Here is a 19,485-nt window from a genome sequence, read left to right as displayed (position 1 = left end):
CCGTCAATTCCAAATTGCCAACTAACTTTAGCATGACGGATATCCCTAAGTTCAAAGGACATGAGAACCCTTTGAACCACATCCGTGCCTTCAAGGATTACATGTCTATCAAAGGCATCAAACCCGAGATGTTCTTAAGGATCTTTCCTTCATCTCTTGACACCATCCCGAAGCAATGGTTCTACACTCTAGATCACAAGAAGGTCGCTACTTGGGAAGATGCCGCAATCGAGTTCTCCAAACAATATGCGGATAATGCCGAGATCCAAGTCAACATGCGTACTCTAGAGGTTCTTACCCAAAATGACAAAGAACGGTTCACCGACTTTCAAAGTAGGTGGAGGAAGACTAGCACTCAACTAGTTGAACGCCCGGACGAGGCTACTCTTGTGGAAAAGTTTGTGGATAATCTCAAGCCCATATATGCCAACCATTTGAGATATCAAAACATCAAAACTTTCAAGGACTTAACCGTATTAGGAACACGAATTGAAGATGACATCCGTAAAGGACTCTTGTCCAAAACGGTAGGTCGAGGATATCAAGGGTCCACAAGTCGTTCATACGGCTCTACTAGCAAGACCGACGAAGTTAACCTTCTCGAACAATCTAAGAAAACTACTCCACCAAGGAAGTTCACAAACCTTGGGGATACGTACTCTAACGCTCTAAAAAGGTTAATGAAGCAAGGTAAACTCCAACCCATTGGACCTACTCCCGAACCCGAAAAGAAGTCCAAGTTTTGGGATGAAAATTCGTACTGTGAATACCATAGGGGCAAAGGGCACGACACAGAAAAATGCTACAAGTTGAAACACGTGCTTCAAGACATGATTGAAGATGGTCGACTTCCAATTCCACCAGGAGGTAAGCCCAACAACACTCAGAATCCTCTTGGAGTTCTAGTGATTACAAGTGACGAATCTACCTTAGATTGCTCACACCTCATTTCTCCCACCGAAAATGAAGTTCATGCAATTGAGAAAGAAAGGCTCTACTCCACTATCTCCCCTACCATTGCCGACTTCATCACATGGGCAAGGAGTGTGGATAGACAAGTTTGGGACTTGGAGAACATGGTAGCGACCTTACGCAATACCCAAAGAACACGTGCCATTAATCTTCTCTCAAAATGCCACTATGCAAGAAGTAGTCGCCGTGGTTGACAAACTAGTCGACCAAATCATACGACTAGAAGGTGATATCATGAGGATGAGGGAACTAGCTGCAGTCAATGGGGTTTGGGCCGATGATGATGAGGACGAGTATCTCATTGAAAACTCCTTAGTCAAAGAAATAGTCCAAAATGGCGAAGACCAATATGTGGATCACCTAACTCGTTCGGGTCGCCCATATCAAAGCACTACTCAAAACGGTCCAACCAACGTCATCACACCAAATGACAACGAAGATGACCCCACTGATCATTTGCTCAAGCAATTACAGAAGGCCAAGGCTGATCTTTCGGTCTGGCAACTAGTAGCAAGTTCATTTCCTCATCGCCAAGCTTTACTGCAAGCTTTGGCCAAATTGAATGTAGCACATAACTCCACTCCTGAACACGTAGTCAACTTGGTCTTCCAAGAATCGCCTAAGCTGAGTAATCCTATTACTTTCTCGGACGAGGACTTGCCACCTTTTGGCGCTAGTCACAACCTTGCTCTATACATCACCGTCATCTGTCTAAAGAAAAATGTGCCAATGACCTTGGTAGACGATGGCTCCGCGGTAAACATCATACCCCTCAAAACGGCATACAAACTAGGCATGAAGGAGTCGGATTGGACTCCTACAAATCAAGGTGTTCGTGCATATGACGGTACGCGACGAAAAGTGGTAGGACTTGTTAACCTAACCATAGCCACAGGACCGATCGAGCGAAAGGTTAACTTTCAAATAGTGGACATCGAAGCTTCATTCAACATACTTCTGGGAAGGCCTTGGATTCATGCCTCCAAAGCGGTAACATCCACCCTTCATCAAAAGATCAAGATTCCACTAAATGGCAAAGTAGTGACGATCACTTCGTCACCCATCAAGGCAATAATCGAGAAGCAATCAAACAACCAAGTCCTTGCGGATCCCGTATACGAACTTGGGGGCTTCCAAAGTATAAGCGTCATAGAAAGTGAGTTGGCACCCTTATACTATAATCCCTACTCCAACTTGGTGGTCAACCACATACTCAAATCCCAGGGATACTTCCCTGGAATGCCTTTGAACCCTATCCGGAAGAATACCTTTGCACCATACAAGGAAGGCAACTCAACAAGAATACCACTTGGCCTAGGGTACAAACCTACAAAGGAAGAAGTTCTCGAAATGCTTGCCCAAGTCCAAAATCGCAAGCATGTGGGAGTCCAAATGAGGCCATATCTCCCCACTCTAAATGGGTACTTCGTTCAAGAAGGAAGTTCAGAACTCTTTCATGGATTTCCCGAACCTTGGCATTACCTCGAGAGGAAATTAGCCGGAATCGAGATCTTTCACGATTGCTACTTCATTCCTCTAGAAACGGTTCCTACCGTCAAAACCCGTCAAGCACCTTGCTTCGACGAACAAGCTGTTAGCCTTCTGTTTGGAGAAGATCGATTCATTAGGGCCGCGCAGGATGAGATCATTACTATGATACTTCAAGACGATCGCTTCAACCCCACCGCGTTGATCACAGAAATCGACACAAAGCAGCAGAAAGGATGGAGAAAATCTATCAAATGGACCAACAACCAAGGAAGACTCTTCAAACTCACCACTGGAGAAGGAGAGATGTTCAAAGGAGAACCAGAAGACGACGAGTTCGAGTCGGAGTCGAGTCGGAGTCGAGTCGAGTCTAGAGGAGTCATTAGGGAATCTACTCCCCGTTGTCATCCCCACTCCCTTTGTTTCTCCTAGCTTAGCCTCGAGTAGTCACGGTAATTCGGGAAATGCCCCACCATCGTCCCTTTGCCGCCACGGACCATGGATCAGTTGGCTTCTTTGTTTCAACTTTACTCAAATCTTAATATGAATAAATCGAGGTTACTCGCTTCTCTTTGTGTTATCTTGAGTGCAATTCTGTTTACGATGATACTGAGGATGACCAAGACCCAGACTTGACCGAAATACCTCCCTACGTAGCCAAAGAAATACTACAGGAAGAGGAAGGGGGACCAGTAATAGAGGACACCGAACCCATCAATGTAGGAACCGAACTAGAACCCAAAGAACTTAGGATAGGGACTACCTTGAGCTCTACCGAAAGGGCCGACTTCATAGACCTCCTAAATGAATTCAAAGACGTTTTCGCTTGGTCCTACAAAGACATGCCAGGGATCGACAGAGATATTGCCGAACATAGGATTCCGATTAAGCCAGGTTTCAAACCTGTGAAACAGAAGCTTCGACGAATGAGAACAGAATGGGCTCTAAAGATTAAGGAAGAAGTGGACAAGCAATTCAAAGCCGGGTTCATCAAAGTTTCCGAGTATTCTGACTGGGTAGCCAACATAGTACCTGTGCCCAAAAAGGATGGGAGAATCCGTGTTTGTGTTGACTTCAGCGACTTGAACAAAGCGAGTCCAAAAGATGACTACCCTCTACCTCACATTGACATATTGGTGGACAATACTGCAGACCACGCATTACTATCCTTCATGGATGGATATGCGGGTTATAACCAAATCAAGATGGCCATGGAAGATATGCACAAGACCGCATTCGTCACCCAATGGGGAACATATTGCTACACGGTAATGTCGTTCGGATTGATCAACGCCGGAGCTACATACCAACGCACCGCAACTACACTCCTGCATGACATGATGCACAAAGAAGTTGAGGTATACGTCGATGACATGATTGTCAAATCCAAGGAAAGAGAGGGACATATTGCAAACCTTCGCAAATTCTTCGCAAGGCTACGAAAGTACAACATGAGACTCAACCCCCAGAAATGCACAATTGGGGTGACATCTGGGAAACTCCTGGGATATGTCGTTAGCCAACGCGGTATAGAAATAGATCCTTCCAAAATCAAAGCTCTGATCGAAATGCCACAACCTCAAACAGAAAAAGAAGTCAGAGGATTCCTGGGAAAAGTACAATACATAAGTCGATTCATATCGAAACTCACGATGATTTGTGAGCCTTTCTTCAAGAAACTCAAGAAGACAGACCACACCATGTGGGATGATGATTGTCAAAAGGCGTTTGACCGAATCAAGGAGATATTGGCTAAACCACCAGTGCTCATGCCGCCACAACAAGATCAACCTCTTGGTTTATATCTCACAGTAACTGAAACCGCCATGGGTGCCATGTTAGCTCAAACCGTAGGAAGCGAAGAGAGAGCTATTTACTATCTAAGTAAGAAGTTCTTGGAATATGAGTGCAAATACTCGCAACTCGAAAAGACATGCCTCGCTCTTGTGTGGGCAACGAAGAAGCTACGTCACTACATGCTTAGCTACTCCGTCAAGATATACTCCAAAATGAATCCAGTCAAATACCTCTTCGAGAAACCCGTCCTCAACGGACGTCTGGCAAGATGGACTCTGATGCTCTCAGAATTCGACCTCAAATATGTGCCACTAAAAGTTATAAAAGGCCGCGCCGTCGCCGAATTCTTCGCAGAAAATCCTATCAACGACGCACAAACCATAGATACTTGGTCATTTCCCGACGAGGATATACTTCAAACAGATGTAGACTCCTGGGACCTATACTTCGATGGAGCATCAAACTTAAGAGGATTCGGAATAGGAGTGTTGCTCATTTCTCCTGAAGGTGAGCATACATCGATTGCTGTCAAGCTCGACTTCGAGGTGACAAACAACGCTGCAGAATACGAAGCTTGTCTCATTAGGCTACAAGCGGCAGTAAGCTTAGGCATCAAAAACCTCCGGGTACATGGGGACTCATCACTGATCATCAACCAAGTTACGGGATCTTGGAAAATCCGAAGTGAAAGCCTCGCACCCTATCAGGCTAGGATAGACCAAGTCGCTCAATTCTTTGATCACGTAACATACCTACACCTACCTTGGGAGGAAAATCAATTTGCAGACGCTCTTGCGAAACTTGCATCTCTCATAAATATGCCAGATCACATGGTGGAAATGCCTTTGTGTATCGAACGATGGTCAGAGCCGGCTTACGTCCATCAAATCACCGATGAAGAAGAAATCGCACAGGAACCCTGGTTCCAAGCAATCCTGAATTTCAAGCTTAATGGTACCTATCCACCGGATATGGACAAGAGGGGACAACGTGCTATACGCCTACTAGCTTCCCAATACATTCTCATGCAAGGAGAGTTATACAAAAGAACACCTCTTGGTGCAGTCCTACGTTGCCTTGATCATTCACAGGTACGAAAGGTGATGGAAGAAGTCCACGACGGAGAATGCGGTCCTCACATGAGTGGGCCCATGATGGCAAAGAAAATCACACGTTTAGGGTACTATTGGACCACAATGGAATCTGATTGCATCAAATACGTGAGACATTGTCACAATTGTCAAATCTTCGGGAATGTACAACACGTCCCCCCTTCATTGCTATACACGATGACATCTCCTTGGCCATTCTCTGCGTGGGGAATTGACATAATCGGGAAAATAACCCCAGCCGGAACAGGAGGTCACTGCTTCATTTTAGTAGCGATTGACTACTTCACCAAATGGGTAGAAGCGGCTTCCTACACTGGGCTCACGGCCAAAAATGTGGCCAAATTCATACAAAATAACATCATCTGTCGATATGGTTGCCCACATGAGATCATTAGCGATAATGGGTCACATTTCCAAGCTGAAACAGAGCAATTGCTAGCCAAGTACAAAATTAAGCATCACCACTCTTCGCCCTATAGACCACAGACTAACGGCGCGGTAGAAGCGGCGAACAAGAACGTTGTCACAATTCTCAAGAAAATGACTGACAACTATAGGGATTGGCCAAGCAAGATACCCTTTGCCTTGTGGGGGTATCGTACATCTGTCAGGACGCCTACTGGGGCTATTCCTTTCTATTTGACCTACGGCATGGAAGCCGTACAACCAGTCGAGCTAGAAATACCATCCTTGCGTATTCTACTAGAAAGCCAAATCCCGGAGGCCGATTGGAAGAGGGACAGGTATGAAGAACTCATCCTCCTGGATGAACGTAGGCTACGTGTCTTGCATAATGTCCAAACATATCAAGCCCGTATCAAACGAGCTTTCAACAAAAGGGTTAGGCCAAGAAACATCAAAGAAGGAGACTTAGTACTCAAATCGGTTAGAGCTCTTTTACCTATCGACCCAAGGGGAAAATTCAAACCTAATTGGGCTGGACCATATTTAGTCAAATCCATACTCCCAGGGGGTGCGGTTAGAATCACAGACCTGGATGGGAATGAGTTTTCAAACCCCACAAACCTTGACCAATTGAAACGATACTATGCCTAGAATAGGACGAAAACGCGCCTCGCGTAAACCCATGTGTCGCTCTTGTGGCACTAAATAAACGGCCCCTGGCCAAAGCTGAAATAAGCTAAATGTCACTGTGCTCTTGCATTTTGACAAGTTTGTCATCCTCATATCATCAAATAAACTGAGTTCGCACCGTCAGAGTAAGCAAAAGCTCATGCTTATTTTCTATGTTCATTACAAGCTCTTGCTTCGAACAATTATTCTTTTACATTTACTTGAACTACGCGCAAGGGTTTGATTTCGCTTTTTAAGTGAATACGTAGGCAATCATTCACGGGATTCAACCCATTATATCTAAAAAAAAAATGTAAATAGAAGGACATCTACATTGCATTTGAAATTCGACAAGAATAATAAATAGAAAACACCAACGGTTTCATAACCATTTAACCTTTTATTTCATTCAATTTCTAATAATAATAATACGACAAATAATAAAAATAGAATAGGCTAGGATTCTAAAAATCCCTCCTTTTTTATTACAACAATAATAATAATAATCAAATAATAATAAAGAGACTTGGGCTATTCCTCCATCTTCCCCTTGCCCTTGTCGTTCTTGTCATATTTCTTGTCACGACCTCGAGCCGGGCGCTCTTGCACCACTTCAGACCTAATCACCAACGGTCGTTCTCGAGGCCTGACTCTTCCATTCTTGCCAACCACCATCTCTGCGACAGGAGTAGTCTTTGATTTCTTTGAAGGATGAATGACTTGAAACCCGGCTTCTTCTTCTCCCTCTGTCAGATGCTTCTCCTTCTCTTTCTCTCCCTCGCGCACCTTGTAGTCAACAGGCTCGCGTTTCCTCAGTCTCTCGCGCTCTTCCGGAGTAGTAGCCTTCCTCCACCTCAGATAAGAGTCCGACACCCACAAAGCATTGGCAGAGAAGTTCAAGAACCACATGTTTCTTTGGGCCCATTTAATGGCCCACTCTCTTCGACTCTCGGTAGTAAGCGCCATAGCAGTTTGCGGAACGGTGTCAAGCCTAGGGATCGTCTGCTTCAACCCGACTTGCCTCATCAATCTTTCCGGAAAGATGCATACCATAAACTCCAATCCAGGAATGCGCACGGACCTAGTGGGATCCAAAGAAGACACTCCAGTGACAGACTTGAGGTGCCACCACGGTACAACCCACCTGATCAACGGGCCATCATTACTTTTCAGCTTGTTCTTCCAATAGTCGCAGACCCGAGTGAAGTCCACCATGTACAACCGCGTCCTCATCGCAATCATACGGGAATGATAGGAAAGTGCATGAACTGGGGGCTCGATCAATCGGAGCCGTTCCATAAGCCAAACCTACCAAGAGCAGGTATTAGACACCAAACAAAAAAAAAAAAAAAAAAAAAAAAAAAAAAACGAAAAAAAAAACGAAAAAAAAAAATGGATGAATGAATGATGTATTTTACCTGCAAAATGACGGGACTCCCCAAGAAAGGCAGATCGCGGTTGGATTTCCTATTATCCAAGCCCAAGATGATCTACCCTAAGCATAAACAAGCTGGGCTCCTGCGCAGCTCCATTTGCTCGATAAGACCCAAAAGACGAGGATCACCTCTCAAATCTTCATCGACATGTCCTTGGAAGACATACACGTGCAGCAAACAAAAGCCAAATGCCCTCCTCCTGGCAACATGGGAAACAGTAGGGTCGGCCCTGTTAATGAATCGGTCTACAAAGTCCAACATTCTCACGCCTTTCGGGGTAACTAGACGATCCACCTCGAGTCTAGTCAGTCCAAGCAAGTCTCTGAATTTGCTCTTATACCCTTGTGAAGTAGAAGGAATCGCAAGTAAATGTTCAGGGTCCCACCCACCAATAGCGGCAATTTCTTCCGGAAAAGGACAAATATCACCACCTGGGAACGCGAAAACATGATAATTTGGGTCCCAATAGTCAAGGCAAGCATCCAAGAACGGTTTTACAACCTTAATGAGTTTCAAACTCAATAAAGACCCAAGGTTATGAGCACCCATGTCGTGCTTCTCAATATTCGAGAATTCATTAGTCCATTCCTTCAAATGGATCTCCAAAGTATTCATGATGACAATTTTCTCTTGAAAATTTATTTTGGGAGCTTTATGTGAATTAACGAAGAAGAGACGGAAGAATTATATGATTTAAAGCCTCGTCGACGCTTCTATTTATACTAATTGCTGTTTCCGAAAATCCGCCAGAACAGACCTGCTTGGGAACAGGCGCAACTCCTGCTGCGCCTCTTCAAAAGGACGCAGCTCATGCTACGCCTCTTCCCCAGGCTCACTTTCTGTGATTTCCGCGTTTGGATCTTTCCTATTTCTATAACGAATAATTTCCTATTCCTACGGGATTTTATTTTGGTAAATACGAGCAGTTTACCATGTTTCAAGTTTCCTATTTTCGCTGGCACGCATTTCGAGGCGACATCGACACCTTCGCCATTTCATGACACTTAACTTTTTTTATTTCTTCTTAGGAAATGAATTTCTTTTTTTAGGAAGTAAATCTCATTTTTCTTTTTGCGACATAATTTTGTTTTGTTTTCATCTCAACATTTCATTTCTACACTTACAGATTTCTCTTTTTGTTTTTTTTAGGGGGTAACCCTCCCTACCGTCCGGTCATTTCGGGCAAATTTTTTGCATTTTTTCGCATTCTTTTGAGTCTCATTTTTGCGCTGATTAAAGGCCATATGTATATAAAATATATGTTTGCGTAATTTCCATGTAAATTTCGGCAGCATGACGGCGTAAACCGTTATCTACCAAACCTGTTCAAGAACTAACCTGCAGGTACAAGCAACACAACCCAGCAGCAAAGGCACTCAGGCCACCATATATACACCAGACAGAGCAACTGTACAAGCAAACTGGGGGCTTGCGCCCCGAACAAAGTCCAAAAAGTCCAAGCAAACTGGGGGCTTGCGCCCCAAACCAAGTCCAAAAATGTTCAAAAATCAAATGTCCAAAATGTACAAGTCTACAAAACTACATAAGGCTACTGCTGGGCGCCCTCCAACTCAGCAACTCTCGCCACCAGAACGGCGATCTCGGCATCCCGAACCTCGAGCTCCCTCAGCAAGCGAGCGGTCTCCTCCCGAGACTGGGCCAACTCTCGCTCCAGCTCGCGGTCACCCTGCAAACAGTAATAAATTGGCTCATGTCAATCGGCTCAATCAAAGTTGGAAATAAAAAAAATCAAAAAGAGAGAAATGGGTGTAAGGTTCATACCTGACGACCCCGACCACCGACGAGTGCCTCAATGGCGGTAGCTCGCAGCCGGTTGGCCACCCTCCATAGTGCCACGAACCGGGACGGCGCGACCTGCATTATCGAAAGAAATTCTCAGCAAATTGAACAAATTCAATCAAGTGTGTTCTTACACGAAAGCCATACAAGCTAGAGGCTCACCCTCCGAATCAGATGCTGCCAATCATCTAGGCCAGCATCCGTCACAGCTACGTCAAAGTCACGCAGCTCGGAGATCGTCGTCCTCCCAGTCGCGTCAGTGTACTCAAGGGTCTCGGGGTACGCTGGGGGCTCGATGCCCGCCGCCTCAACCTCCTGCAAAGGCAAATAGCTCTCGTTAATCGATGATCTTTCGTCGCAATTTTCAAAATCAAAACCAAGCGAAAGTAAAAGATACTCACCACTACCGGCCAGTACGCCAACCTCCCGTAAAGGAACGCCGAGTAGTCCTCGCCAGGCAGAAGAAGGTCGTCGCCACTGGCACCAGCCAAGTCCGCCTCCCTCTCAGCCTCAGAAGGCTCCCTGAACATCGTCCTGGGAGGATCGACGGGAACCGTCAACGCGTCCCGAGAGCACCGACGAGCCAACCGCTCGCCCAAGTACCACACAGACCCATCGACGTCCACAAAGACAGCGGCTGGCTCGGCTCCTAGGTCGAAGGACCTCAGCAACGAAAGGAGGCACTCCACCATACTCCGCCCAAGGTCTGGGCACCCACTGCGACAATGTAAAGGCAAAGATCATTCCTATGATCGATTAAAAGCAAAGTACGAGATGTATGAATAAATACAAATGGGATACTCACGCTGCTCAGCTGAAGAGCGTTCACGTCCCGCCGGTAGACATTGTGAGAAGAACGCTTGCTCTTCGTCCGGCACATGACCCAATCCCTCACCACGGGATAGGCCCTCTCCAGCGGCACCGTCCTCTTGGGCGCGAGGCCCGGAAAGTAGGAGTACACCCACGCCTGTGAACAGAATAATCAATGACGATCTTTCGCAATTTAATAAGGAAAGGAATTTACTTTGGCCTAAAGGAAGGTTCATACCTCCAACAGCAGTCCAGGTCCGACAGCGCCAGGAGAAGTCCCCTTCTCCATCAACTCCGGACGAACCATGGCCCTCATAAAGCGGATGAGGACCGCAAAAACCAGCAAAGTGACCCGGTCCCAACGTCCTAGGGAACTCGGTCGAAAAGAAAGGGAAGGAGCTTCGTCGATAGCCTCTCGCCCTTGTCTCCGAGGTAAATCGAAGACAGAACCACCAAAGCCACGACGAGCCCTCTGCTCGGTCACCAGACAGGGAGGAGGAGGAGCCGTCTCCCTCCCATCGATCGTCACCCGCCGTGGCGGGGTCTTCCCCGCGAAGTAGTCTCGAACGTAAGTCTTGGGTACCAAACCCGCAGATCGCAACACCTTCGGCGACAAGTTCCAGCCAATCAATCTCCTCGCCTCGGCCGAGTCCGCCCTCATAGCAGTCTCCGGCCACACCATCTCCTCGGTCCCGCACGGCAGACCAGAAATCATGCCGTAATCCTCCAAAGTGACTCCCACCTCACCGAAAGGTAGGTGAAACGTGGAAGTCGTGTCCCAGAATCGATCCAAGAAAGCGCGGACCAGGCTAAGGTTAGCCCGCAACTTCCTCTTCACGATATCCCTCCAGACCTGAACCAGAGGACCGAACGCTCCACGCTCGATCATGGCCCTCTCCTCCGCCGACAGCCGCTCGTAGTGCTCCATCGCCGTCGTGTACCCTGAGAACGACCTGATGTTCCCGGCCTCCTATCATGATTTGAAACAAAGCTATCTTTAGTTTTGAATGATAATTGAAAGAAATTTGGACAAAAAATGAAAAGGGATGAATAATGAGTTGAATTCCTATTTACCAAGCTCTTCACCGTCATGTAGGACAGGTGACCCTCTGCAGCCCACACAAGGTGCCTACTCTCCCAGGTCTCAGTCCACGCAGGGGCTCCCCTCAGCTGACGACCTCCTCGCCCAACGTTGGCCCGTCTCGGGGCCTCCTCCTCCTCGACGGCCTCCTCCTCGTGAAACTCAGCAGCCATCACCGCAGCGGTGAAGGCCTGCTCCAAAGCCTCCTCAACAGTAGCGGCGTCTATCTCCATGGGAGCTCTCCCGGAAGTAGAAGCCTCATCACCTGCAATGTTAAAGCAAATTCAGGCCGCGTCATACGACGACAAGCCTTTATTAAGGAGTTTTCGAGCCCTCAAGGCCCTGAAATCGCCCCTTTCTGGCCATCCTTGGCCATGTTCCCACCAACCCGATCACTCATGTGGTAAATTGGGTCAAGTCAAGTCCAATTCGAAGCCTAGTTCTAGGTTCGAGTCGAAAATTCGGCAGCATTTCGCTATAACGGCGGTTATGCCCTAGAAAGTGTCCTGAAAAAGTTGTCACAAACCAAAATTCCGAGATGGTAGAAAGTTTACCCATCATCCAAGGATCCCAAATATCAAGTTTCATCGCCAATGGGCAATCCTAAGGCTATTTTCGAAGCAATTTACGGTTTAGCTGTAAAACCGTCTCAAAATTCATTCAAAGGCTCAAAACTTGATGAAAATTCGAAGTAAATACATGGTTATGTTCCTAACATTACCTACTATCCATTTCTAGCATCAATTTGACAAGGCAAATCCATTTGGGGGAAAAGCCCCAAATTTTCGATCAAAAGGGTCGAAAACCCTAATTTTCGCGGCTTAAAATTCGACAAATGCAGAAGATTAATGCAAGATTAAGATACATACCTCGATTAGTCATGTTTAAAGCAAGTTTTTGAATCAAACCTTGGCGGAAATGGTGAAGATTTGAGAGAGAAATTGAGTGATTTGTGTTTCGAAATAATGAAACAAAACCTCCTGATTTTCGCGTTTTTACGCAGAATAGCCAAATTGGGGAAAAGACGCAGCAGGCGCTGCGCCTCTTCCAAGAGACGCAGCTCTTGCTGCGCCTCTTCCTTTGTTCCCTCCATACGGATTTTCAAAAATTCGTTATAAGTTCGTTATTTGTGGGCCCATCTTTGGTGCGCCTCTTCCTCGATGCTATTTTACTCTTTTGGCCCATTCAACGATTTTCTTTCGTTCCGGCCCGCATTTTATCAGCCAGCAGTGGACTGTTGCATATTATTATTCATTTGTCCCAGCGCAGCAGTATTTTGCAGTATTGCTCACTCAAGATTTGTTCCATGACGATCAAGATGTTCCTAGTCGTCAAAATATTTGTCCCCAGCGCAGCAGTATTTTGTAGTATTGCTCACTCAAGATTTATTTCATGACGATCAAGATGTTCCTAATCGTCAATATATTTCCCCAACAAGAGTTCGCTTGAGACCGACGCAAGCAGATTCAACCTCAAGTTTTTGCCAAGAGTTCGCTTGAGACCGACGCAAGCAAGCTCCCCAGCAGTTTCTACCGACGTCCTGCTGTCATCAATATCATTATTTCCTCATGGAGTTCGACCAGGGTGCCGTTCTCCAGAAGCTCCCAAATCGAAGCCTTCATTATCCTTCAGCCTTCCCTTTAAAGAGATACACCAAGTTATCTTCAGACCAAAGAATTTTGCCGAAGCGTCTTCAGTCCCGTTTCACCCAGGGGTATCTCAGGTACGGTCTCTTCTTATGGCTGGCGAGCCTCCTTACGTAGTCTAATGGACTTTAAACGACCCTCCCCGGAAGTCGACAGACTCTAAAATGTTCCCGACGATAGGTCCTTGGTTCAGACCCCTTGAGCCGCCTCGCGTCGCCATAGTCGTCAGGTTGTAATCTTCGATTGACCTGATGGCTATACTTTGACTTTCGCCTTGTCCAAGCCTCAGTCAAAGTGGGGGCTCTGTAGATACCTCATTTCTGCACCTCCCGCAAACCACCCGGTGATGATTGGGCCGCATGTTTGATACGCGGAACGATTTGTGACAGTTCGTAAGATTGTCGTCAAGTGATTGCTCAAACATTAAATGTCGACCTCTTAGTTGTCATCTACATCCCGATACGGTCGTTTTGGCAGTAATTAGAGTACATTTGGAGTCTGGGTCAAAAACCGTCTCCATTTTCTGATAACTGTTAAATCCCGAGTCAGAATGTTCTGGAATGTTCCGGATATTTCTATTCCATATTTCTCAAACTTTATCTTTTGGCAAATAATATCCCGTAATATTCATAAGATAATCGAATTATTTCCGTCCTACCATAACTCAAACGCGGAAATCTTTCATCAGGAGGAGGAAACCTCCTGGGAATGGACGCAGCAGTCTTTGCGCCTCTTCCAAGAGACGCAGATGGGCGCTGCGCCTTTTCCCAGGCCCTTCTTTGCATGTCTTACGTATCTTTTTCATATCTTTCCGAGATTCACTTCCAAAGAGTCTCCGAAACCCTATTCCTTCACGTGATTAGTATAAATAGGAGCCTTCGCTCCTCATATTTCTCACGCGAGTGTCCGCCCTTCTTTTCTCCCTTTTTCATTCTAGACTTTGTTCTTACTTATTGGCGCCTACGTGCTTGAACTTTCGACCACGTAAGCTCGGATCTTTCCGGGTACCAGCCTCTCCGTTGCATGACCGACCAATTTGACCAACTACACTCAATCAACTTAATTAATTAATCGTTTTCCTCTTACGAGGGCACTTTCTTTGCATTCGCGTCGAGCATCTCTAATCGATATCTTAGTCCTTCTCGTTTCGTCAACATGTAAGTCTGAGGGTGTCTATCCTTATTTATTTATTGTATTTTCCTTTTTGTATCATCAATTGTAAGGTTTACGTCGAAAATACCATTAAAACCGATTTCTAAAACCATGATTTAAAACTCTTTTTTACGGATTTCCAGTAGACAGACGTCGAGAAAAGACGCAGCAACTGTTGCGCCTATTCGAAGGAGCGCAGTCCCTGCTGCGCCTCTTCGTGAGGCTGCCACAGTTCCTGCTTCTTTTCTTCTTCCTCCGTCCTCTGTTATTCGTTCCAAAATTCTTTCGTTTGTTTCGTTTTGTTCGTTTATTCTTCATCATCATAGTATATAATTCACATGTATATTCATCATCCATTAACATACATAATTCATTAAATTCGACTTAAATCCCAAGTAATCCAATATTTGCGGGTTTTCGTCATTAAATTCAATTCCGGGTTGTAGAGATTCGATTCATCAATATTGGGTTTCTGGAATTCGTCTTTGATATAGTTTTCATCTGTTTATTCACATGTTCGTTGCATATTCGTCATATATCCATCGTACCTAACCTAGTTAATTGATTTAATTTGTTGGATTCATTAATATTTTTCACTTCTCATCATTATTTCATGTAATTAATCCGTTTAATTCCGTCTCATTCATGCTTTACTGTTTTCATGACCATCATTCACATGTAATTGATCTATTAATCACTTTCATCCGAGTAAATATTATCAATCAATCATTAAATTTACCAATTCAAATTAACGACTTGCAGTTCCGGCTTCACAGCCAGAACTCACCCTTGGAACAGACGCAGCAACTGCTGCGCCTCTTCCAAAGGGCGCAGTCCTGCTGCGCCTGTTCCAGGTTGAGCTCTGCCTCTGAACTCCCTTTCTGCCTTGACCTAGTTTATTAAGCTTACGTATAATTGACTATTAATCGTATTATCGCCTTCTGATCTGTTCGTTAATTTATTCTTTTATTCTTTTCTCAAATTATCCGTTTTAAAGGTATTTTCGACATAAATCGCCTAATCCAATGTAATTATTGTAATCTTTATCATTGTAATTTCCTTTATTGTATCTATCATTGTATTTTCTGCCATTTGTATGTTTTCACATGTAATTGAACCTTAATTCCAACTTCGACCCAATTGTATGCTAATTACGTGTCAACCGACCTAGTTAAATTCTCACATGCTAGGATTAAAACTTGGATGTTGCATTGCATGCATATAGCCGACGATATATCAAGTATAAATAACTTCCCTAATCATTAGTAGAGGCCGCTATCGAGGCGGGCGGGATTAGGTGTTCGATCAAAAGAGCTTCCTAATACGTACCCTCACCCCTTACTCCAGATCTCCGTGAGCACCCATGTTCATTGGCATCCACGAGAGTCATTCTAGACATAGAATGCTAAGGGTAACGATTGCTTAGTGTTCATGTCACTACTTTGTGTCTTGACATGACACGAGGTACTCGAACGGTTCCAATTTCCCATAAAAATTGGTGGCGACTCCATACAAAATGCAAACGCTTGTTTCGAACCTTCACCAAGCGCCCCCGTGGGCGGCCCGCTGTCCACACCCCTTAACATCCCAATGTGGGATACAACTCCGGAATAGCCCGTCGGAGCAATGCTTGAACAAATTTGGATCATCTCATAGGAAGAACTTGGCATCATGTAAGAACTTCTTCCTTTGTTGATATGAAAGGTTGAGTGGCAATTCTATTCCAACTAGGTAGTTGGCTATGTCTGTGGGGTAATATCCGTATAAAACTCTTAAATTTTAGGACTATAACGCAAAATTTAACATGTGATTATTGTCATAAAACCAAAATACAAGAGAGAAACGATAAAGCATAAGAAATAACCTCGGGTCCTTTGAAATGCGGCCTAAGAACAGAAATCAAAGTAGATTTCCTCCTAATCGATACACCCAAGACCGTCTGAGACTATGCCCTTGTGCTAGAAATGTATTCTCTAATTGCCTTGCAATATTGAGAGAATTGTTGTGAGTTTTGCTAGATGTGAGATCTAGGTTTTTGAGAGAAAAATGTTCTCAAAACCCTAATTTTGTTTCAAAAATGAATTAGGTTACAAAAGGAGAGAAGGCTCTCCTTTTGTTCTCTTGGTTCGGCCAAACCGAGTGCAAGGGGAGGAAATGGGCTTTCATTTCCTCTTCATTTTAACTCGTGGTCCGACACGAAATTGCTAAATGTATATGAAGCGATTTTTATTATAAATCGTCATCGGTTATCGGTTATTAAAACATCGTCTAGTAACATGAATTAGTCGATATAATAATACATGTCCGATAATGACAATATTGTATAATTAATTTATTCAATATACATTAATCAAATATAAGCGTTTATATTTAATTTACGAATTAACTGCTTAATTCGCCTTAGCCAATATTATTTAATCCGTATTAAATAAAATATCTCAACATCGCGTTTGACTAATTATTAGTCAATAACTCGGACTAACTGCTTAGTCAACTTTGGCATCAACATGACTGTATTTTCATACTGTCACATCTCTCAAACGTATCCTATAGGTGTGACTTTTAGGGACCAGTTGATCACCGCCATCTGTATGACAATAACGTCAAACTTATCTAGCAAGCCAACCGTTATTGATAAACGTGGACCAACTGATAATAATACAAAAGTATACCCTTTGATCCTTTTAGAGATTTAAATGTTATTGCACTAACTGTAGAGGACACCAGCCCCAACAAGCTCCCACTTGTCCGTACAAGTGTATGTGTAATAACGTTATCCGCACTAACTGGAGGACACAGCTCCAACAAACTCCCACTTGTCCATACAAGTGTATGTGCGATAACCGATTCTCATATTCATTTAAAATTTCTCCCACTCAATGTAAAACAATTTGCAGATTCGGATCCGCAAAGGTCGTATTTTACAATCGATCTGTATCAAGAGTGGCTTCCCCGACTAGAGAGTAACTCAACTGATAAAACGAATTCGTATTCGAGCATGGCCATGCATTTCGATTCTGACTCCTCGAGTGGCCCCGAGAAATATCGAGTACCTGATAAAGGCTGAATATTTCCTTCAACTCGACTCCTTCCAATCTAAGCACAGCATGAAATGACCCAGAAAAAATCTACTTGACCCCCTGTTACGGATGACCGTGAGAAAGAAACCAAAGTTACCCAAAATCTGCCTTAGTCTCAAGAGACAGTCGATAGTCAAAAGAATCGACCCTTAGGATCACCATGGAGGTCCTATCCACGACCGGGCACCGAATGTTATAAAACATTTAGGACTCCACGTCGATGTCACAATTGTGTCCTACGAGATATCCGTATAACTCGCCTCTGTGATTGGTCAGTCAAACGTTTGACTTATGGCTCGTTGAACCCACCATCAACCAACGTCACAAAATAATTGCCTGAGTTATCAGCTCACGCGGCAATTAAGGACCAAAATATAATGTTTGTTCAGTTCACTTTGTGGTGTTCAAAAATGTCGTACAAATCCACATGAAAAACAAAATATATAAATATCAAAACGATGATGTCGTATAGAGTACAAAAGAGAATGAATCTAATCTATAAAAGAGTACTACAACTCAGGAACACGTTTAATTCCCATGGAATTAACATGCCATTCATGCTTATCTTGTCGTAATGGTTTAGTGAGAGGATCTGCTATATTATCATCTGTAGCAATCTTTTCTATCACTACTTCCTTTTGCTCCACGTAATCTCGGATTAGATGAGCTTTCCGTTGTACATGTCTAGACTTGTTGCTAGACTTAGGCTCCTTAGCTTGGAAGATGGCACCTCTATTGTCGCAATAGATGGTGATCGGGTCATTCGAACTAGGCACGATAGTCCTTGTAAGAATTGACGCATCCATATCGCTTCCTTTGCAGCTTCAGACGCGGCATAGTACTCGGACTCGGTCGTAGAATCTGCTGTAACACTTTGTTTGGAACTCTTCCAGGTGATCGCGCCATTAAGAGTAAAAACGAATCCGGTCGAGATTTTGAGTCATCTCGATCCGTTTGGAAGCTAGCATCTGCAGAATCGGTTGCGCATAGCTTTTGATCGCCTCCATAAGTCAATGCCCAATCTTTAGTCCTCCGTAGGTACTTAAGAATGTTCTTGACAACCATCCAATGTGATTCGCCTGGATGCTGTTGGAATCGTCTTGTCATACTCAATGCATATGCCACGTCCGGACGTGTGCATATCATGGCATACATGATTGATCCTATAGCCGAGGCATAAGGAATCCGTGTCATGCGCTCTTTCTCTTCCGGTGTCTCTGGTGCCTGAGACTTGCTCAAATGCACCCCTGGAGCCATAGGAAGAAACCCCTTTTTGGAGTTAGTCATGCTGAATCTCTCTAGGATCTTGTCTATGTAAGACTCCTGACTGAGAGATAACATCCGTCGTGATCTATCTCGATAGATACGGATGCCCAAAATTCTTTGCGCCTCACCCAGATCTTTCATCTGGAAATGGTTCTTCAACCATACATACTTTTACCGAAGTTAAGAGAGGTATGTCATTCCCAATCAGGAGTATGTCATCAACATACAATATTAGGAAGACAATCTTGCTCCCACTCGACTTGATATATAGACATGGTTCCTCGACCGATCGAGTAAATCCATTTTCTTTTATCACTTGGTCGAAACGATGATTCCAACTCCTAGAAGCTTGCTTAAGTCCATAAATGGAACGCTTAAGCTTGCACACTTTCTTAGGATGTTCAGGATCGATGAAACCTTCGGGTTGTACCATGTACAACTCTTCCTCCAAATAACCGTTTAAGAAGGCGGTTTTCACATCCATCTGCCAAATTTCATAGTCATGAAAAGCGGCAATCGCTAAGATAATCCGAATGGAACGCAAAGATGACTACGGGTGCAAAAATTTCATCGTAGTGCAAACCCGGCACTTGGGTGAAACCTTTAGCAACTAGTCGTGCTTTATAGATATCTTGTTGACCTTCCACAGAATGCTTTATCTTGTAAAGCCATTTGCATTGAAGGGGACGAACCTTAGCAGGTAAGTCAACAAGATCCCATACGTTGTTCTCATACATGGAGTCCATCTCGGATTGCATGGCCTCAAGCCAT

This window comes from Silene latifolia, chromosome 6 (assembly GCF_048544455.1).
Source record: "Silene latifolia isolate original U9 population chromosome 6, ASM4854445v1, whole genome shotgun sequence".
NCBI lineage: Eukaryota > Viridiplantae > Streptophyta > Magnoliopsida > Caryophyllales > Caryophyllaceae > Silene > Silene latifolia.
Note: the sequence above shows the minus strand (reverse complement) of the source record.